This window comes from Micromys minutus (assembly GCF_963924665.1).
Source record: "Micromys minutus genome assembly, chromosome: 30".
In the NCBI taxonomy this organism is placed as follows: Eukaryota; Metazoa; Chordata; class Mammalia; order Rodentia; family Muridae; genus Micromys; species Micromys minutus.
Genome location: NC_137965.1, coordinates 32363436 through 32369365, shown reverse-complemented (window position 1 = coordinate 32369365; position 5930 = coordinate 32363436). Strand labels below are relative to the sequence as shown.

General features: G+C 45.1%; 1 pseudogene across 1 annotated transcript; it reads right to left on the bottom strand.

Moving 5' to 3' along the window:
- Positions 1-1883: 1883 nt before the first annotated feature.
- Positions 1884-2815, bottom strand: LOC308439996 (CGG triplet repeat-binding protein 1-like; annotated as a pseudogene). The gene is made up of 2 exons: positions 2695-2815; positions 1884-2439 (listed from the first exon to the last, which is right to left on the bottom strand). The product of its transcript is annotated as a CGG triplet repeat-binding protein 1-like (transcript).
- Between the last annotated feature and the right edge of the window lie 3115 nt (positions 2816-5930).

Sequence of the window (5930 nt, the reverse complement as noted above, 5' to 3'; positions counted from 1 at the left end):
GTGGGACTGTAAACTGGCACAAGCTCTCTGGAAATCTGTCTGGTGGTTCCTCAGAAAATTGAACACAGCACTACTTGAGGACCCAGCTATACCACTCTTGGGCATATATCTAAAAGAAGCTTCAATATCTAACAAGGACACATGCACAACCATGGTTTTAGCAGCTTTATTTATATTAGCCAGAAGATGGAAAGAACCCAGATGTCCTCACCAGAGGAATGGATACAGAAATTTGGTGCATATACACAATGGAGTACTACTCAGCTATCAAAAACCATGACTTCATGAAATTCTTAAACAAGTGGATGAAACTTGAACCTATTTTCCTGAGTGAAGTAACCCAGTCACAAAAGAACACTCAGAGTATATACTCACTTATAATTGGATACTGGCCTCAAAAGCTTGGAATACCCATTGAATCATTCACAGAACTTTTGAAGCTCAAAAAGAAGGAAGACCAGAAAGTGGATGCCTTAATTTTTTTTTAGAAGCAAGAACAAACTGTTCATGGGAGGAAATAAAGAAACAAATAGAGGAGAAGGGATTGTAGAAAAGTTCATCTAGAGACTGCTTCATCTGGGGATGCACCCCATTTTTGACCAGTAAACCCAAGCACTGTTGCTCATGTCAAGTATGCTTTCTGGCAAAAACCTGATATAGATGCCTCCTCAGATGCTCTGCCAGAGCCACACTGATACAGAGCAGGATGCTTGCAGCTGTCACACTGAGCACAAGAACCCCAATGAAGAAGCTAGAGAAAGAACTGAAGGAATCTAAGGGTCTGCAACCCCATCGGAAAAACAAAATTATCAAGTAACCAAACCCACCACAGCTCCCAGAGACTAAAACATCATCCAATGAGCACACATGGAGAGACCCATGGTCCAGGTGCATATGCAGCAGAGGATATCATTTTCTGGCATCAATGGGAGGAGAGGCCTTTGGTCCAGTGAATGGTTGTTTTCCCAGTGTAGGGGAATGTCATGTTGCTGAGGTGGGAGTGGGTGGTTGGGAGAGGGAGCACCTTCATGTAGGCAATAGGAGGGGGAATGTTATTGGGGAAAGGGGATAATATCAAATGTAAATGCAGAATATTTCTAATTAAAAATAATTTAAATAAAAAGTTTGCATCCAGGAGGGTATTTAACACAAAATCTATGCCTCAAAAATTTTTGTTCATAGTTCTAGACTAGAATCTCATCACTGCAATTTTTCCTATGGCTTTTGGCAAAGACATTAATAGAGATCTTAGTCTTTTTTGTCACTTGAACCTGGTACTGCATACATGTCGTTGAAAAGGAGAAAAAGAGAGCATGAGGAAGTGAAGGTTAGGCCATTATTTCAGAGACAAGTAGAATTTCATTCGAACAGTCATTTCTCCTAGAGATCTCAAATTCTAAGAACATTTCCTGCCTTCTATTCTATTTTGAAAAGAATTTGAACTTCTTTAAAATCCTGTAAGAGGTATACCCTGGCAGCAGCTTCAATTTTCTAGGCTAGTTCTCAATCCAAATAATTATGTAACTTCACACAAAAAAAAGAAAAAAACCCACCATACACGGCAACAGGGCTACAATGCAGAGAACTCCTTCCATGCACAAACACTTCAGGAGAACATCCATTAGTTTTAAAGATAAACATTAGGTTCAGATAGCCTAACACACTCTATAGTTAAGTTTTATTTTATACTATCTGTGACTAAAATTTGCAGTAAGTTTTGCAGTGAGGTTTCTTCCTTTTGCCTACAACTATATACACATTACAAAACTATTCTGTATCACATGATTGAAAATGAAACAAATATGAAAATGAACCACACAATCAACACGTTAACTTTAATACTCCACATTATTATCTTGGTCACAATGGTCATAACTGCCTTGTCAGCAGTCTTGTGAGTTGAGGAGCTGATTCTCTTTCTCACATCCATCAGCAGATACGCTCTCCTCAGCTGGTCTGACTTAGGTATGGATCCTCCGTTCCTCACGTGTCGAGACAGAGATGCTCCGACTGCTGGATGGTCAGCCTTCTCCAGGGGGATGTTGGCTTCCAGACACATTTTCACAAGGTCTGTCTGCGCGGCACTGTTGCGCTGAAGAGATGCAGTCAGGGGCCTCTGCTTCTTTCTCACATTCTGCTCTTCAAATTCTGCCTTCCTCTTCGTATGAGTCTTTGACGTGAGGTGGTGACTAATGGCAGACTTGAGAACATGATTCAGCACCACATTGCAAGAAATGCAAAAGAGTTTTCCTCCATCTTCACGAAGTTCACCTCCAAATTTAGTGACTCGATCCAGAGGCGTTACACACAATGCAGTCTTAGAACGAATTCTTGCAGGTGGTGCTGTTACAACAAATCGTTCTATTTTGTCTCTGAATAAGGCTCGGCTTAATTTCCACTTTTTCCCCTCCTTCGTGTTAAGTAGTAACTGATACAAAACTATAGACGCATCCAATCTTAGCGACTTTCCGTTTGTTCAGATCCGGAGACGCCTTCGACTCAGTTTTTCAACAGGTGGTGGTGGGGAAACAGTTTCTGGACTTGCACCCTATTTCCCTGTGGCGCCAGGAAGTCATGCCTTTACTTCCGCCTTCCCAGCTCTTCGGGAACCATGGGAGCTGGCCGCCCTTAGGGGAAGTGCATGAGCCCTCGCCCGGAACGAAGAGGACGAAAAAAAAAAAAAAAAAAAAAGACAGAGCAAAGAGATGAAGAAGATCCCATTGTGGCCACCACTGCTGCTGCTGCTGCCCCAGCCGCCACTGCCACTGTCACCACCGCCGCCATCGCTCCAGAGCGAACCCGCGGCAGCCGCCATGTTCCCCACCGCTCTTGTATTTCTTCAAAGGAGTTATTTATTTCTCAACTCCTCTATCACCATCATGAGATATAATTTCAAATCAGAATCTTGCTTTGCAGGTGTGTTGGGATATCCAGGACTCGCTGTAATGGATCAACTGGGTTCTGATGATGTCAAGTAGCCTAGGTTTCTGTTGCTTATGTTCTTGTGTTTGCTTCTCTCCACCTGCTTGTCTCTATTGCTACCTGTCCCAGCTGTCTCTGACTGGAGCCTGTCCTTCTTGAGATCCTGATTGTGTCAGAACTTCTCAGAGTCCAGGTGTCTCTGCGGTCCTATGATTCTGGGATCCTGTGATGCTGGGATCCTCAGTATGTCAGAGCTCCTGGGAGTCAAGCTGCCTCTGAGATACTGGAATCTCAGTGTAATTAAGTTCTTGATGTCCTTGAGTCTGTCAGAGCTCCAGTGCTCCTGGGCATGTCTGATCTCCTGAGAGTCTAGCTTCCTCTGTGATGCTGTGCCTGTTAGTACCCCCGTGTCCCTGTGTTCCTCTATTCTTGTGATCCTGTGCTTCTGGCAGAGCTAGGACACCCGTGGTCCTGGGTATGTTAGAGCACCTGGATGACGTGTTTCCTCTGGGTGTTGTGGGATTGGGTATGGCACCAGCGCCCAAGGTCTGCTCAGGGCTCAGGTTCAGACGGGAGGGGACCCAATCCTCTCTTGACTTTTCACATGGGATTCCTCTATGGGGTGACCTGAGAATCAGTCCTGAATGCACACCCTTGGATGATGGCATCCTCTCTTCCAAATGAATCATGGTTGTCCTGGCAGGGGTGACTACAGTGTGATGCAGTTCCATTTGAGTCAGATGTCATTGGGCGACAAACTAGAGTAAATCTGTTTTATGTACACACAAGGGAATTAACTCAGTGTGCAATGAGCTGAAACACTCCAGCGACCATCTAAACCAGGGGCTAGATCCCTGCCTTTGCCAAGATTACTGGCCCTGCTTCCACTACATGGAGAGAAACCTCTATAAACTCTACATTCACTGTGCTCCCAGATTTGCTTTGTGTTCTGTGAAATGGATCTTTCTTCCTCCAGTGATAAGCTGTTTCTCTTTTTCTTTCCCTAGTTACAATGATTTGCAGATTTCATACATATTATGAAATGTATTTCAGAGTAGATTGAGACACACACAGTCAGTCTGCACCTAAACTATACAACAGCACGAATGTCTCATGTTTCAAAAACATGTGTCCTGGGATGAGAAGCAGTGATTACCAAAGTTCTGAATGCCTCAGACACCACAGCACCATGGCCAATCTAAGGACTGAAGTACTCACAAGTAGCTCCACACGAGGAAACTCAGAAGTGACATGTGACTGGCACGGAGAGGGAATGCCGTGCTGACATTAAAGAGATTATCATGCTTGACCCCAGTACAAGGGACTCTGACCCAGAAAACACAACAAGAAGGCAAGAACAGCTCTGATGGTGTTTCCAGAGAGGTGGAAGTAGATGATGCTGCTAAGGATAGAAGTAGTTCCATGCAGAGGGCTGTTCTTTAGAGAGAACTCCCACCAGAACCATGAAATCTGCCGTTTCCTTCTCCAGCTCTGTGTTCCCATCCCCAGGATGAGGCTCCATGTGAGCCAAAGTCAGGAGCCCAGTGTGTCTCTGCTACCGGGATTTGCCCTACATCCCTGACTTGGATATTTATGACGTATCTCCAGGGTATTGGATCGGTAGCCATGGTGAGGACCTTACAGAGGAGTGCACGCAGATGGATGAGAAAGCTGAATGTGGCATGGTGCAGCTGGCCAGGGGAAAGACCCTCACTCAGCCATCTTTAACTGGAAGTGACCAGCAAAGGAAGGGAGGCACCTGTTCTGTGGGCTGCTGCTTGTCGGCTCTCACTGCATTGAGGACATGTTAGGCAGAAGTGAGTGGCATTGGGGGAGGTGACCTTTCTATGAGAACTGACTGCAGAGTTTGGAGTCTGTCCAAGTCAAATTGACAGAGAGGTGAAAGCCAGCTGCTCTCATTTCCCTTTTCTGTGGGGATGCTGACCTTTCAACAAACGGATGGGAATTGATTGGTCCCCAGTGACCCCAAATACCCTGTCTGTGCTGCTTGCCTGTAAGTTCATTTGGAGCCAGTGTGAAGAGATACTATGACCTTCACTTCTACAGCCATGCTCTGTCTGGGTGAGATACGAGGACGGATGGGAGCTACCATTGTCTTGGAGAGGCTTAGCCCTATAGTCCAGCATGGATTGAACTCCAGCAACGTTTAGGGGACTCAGGAGGCTGTAGGGATGGGATGTCTGCTCAGCAAGGGATAAACTCACAAGGAACTCTCTTTCAGGACTGACTCTGGCACTCTGGTCTCCAGTTTTGGCAGGTGAGTGTTTTCTGATGTCCCAGGTCCTTACACCTCATTTGGAAGCAGAGGATGGCTAAAAGCTGAGCAACAAGATGGAGAACAGCAGAAGTGAATTAATCCTGGAGATACCAAGAGAATCCTGAGACTGGACAGCGAGATATTTGTAGGGAGGATCAAGAACAGAGCCTTTTATTTCCTTGCAAGGATTCACTCCAAAGTCATCCTCAGAGTTCAGCCAAGCTTTGTGGTCCATAGAGGTATGAAAGTGACTATCTCATGTGAGGGGACCTCAAGGCCTCACAAGTATCATGTATATAAAAAGAGAAGCTCAGAAGCGCTGGTGCAAACAGACTTTAGTAGAGTCTGGGAACAAGGCTAAATTCCTCTATTGTGCAGTAGCATTGAGGGTTACATGTTATTATGAAACTCGTGATAGTTTATCAGAGCACAGTGACCTTCTTATGGTGTGTATGATCATATTTAGAATCTCCAGCCTCAGCCTTTAATCTTAGGAATCCCCTCTCTTAGTCTATCATTGTGGGACAGAGTGGAAGCCGTGAATTCATTAACACATTCTCTCTGTCTCTCCTAGGAGACCCCTACAGCAAACCCAGATTGTCAGTCCTGGAGAGCCCCATTGTGAATGCAGGAGACAAGGTGACCTTCCAGTGTATTTCATGGCAGAGATATGAAGGATTTATTCTGATCAAGGAAGGAGAACCCAAGTTCTCCAGAACCCTGAACTCAA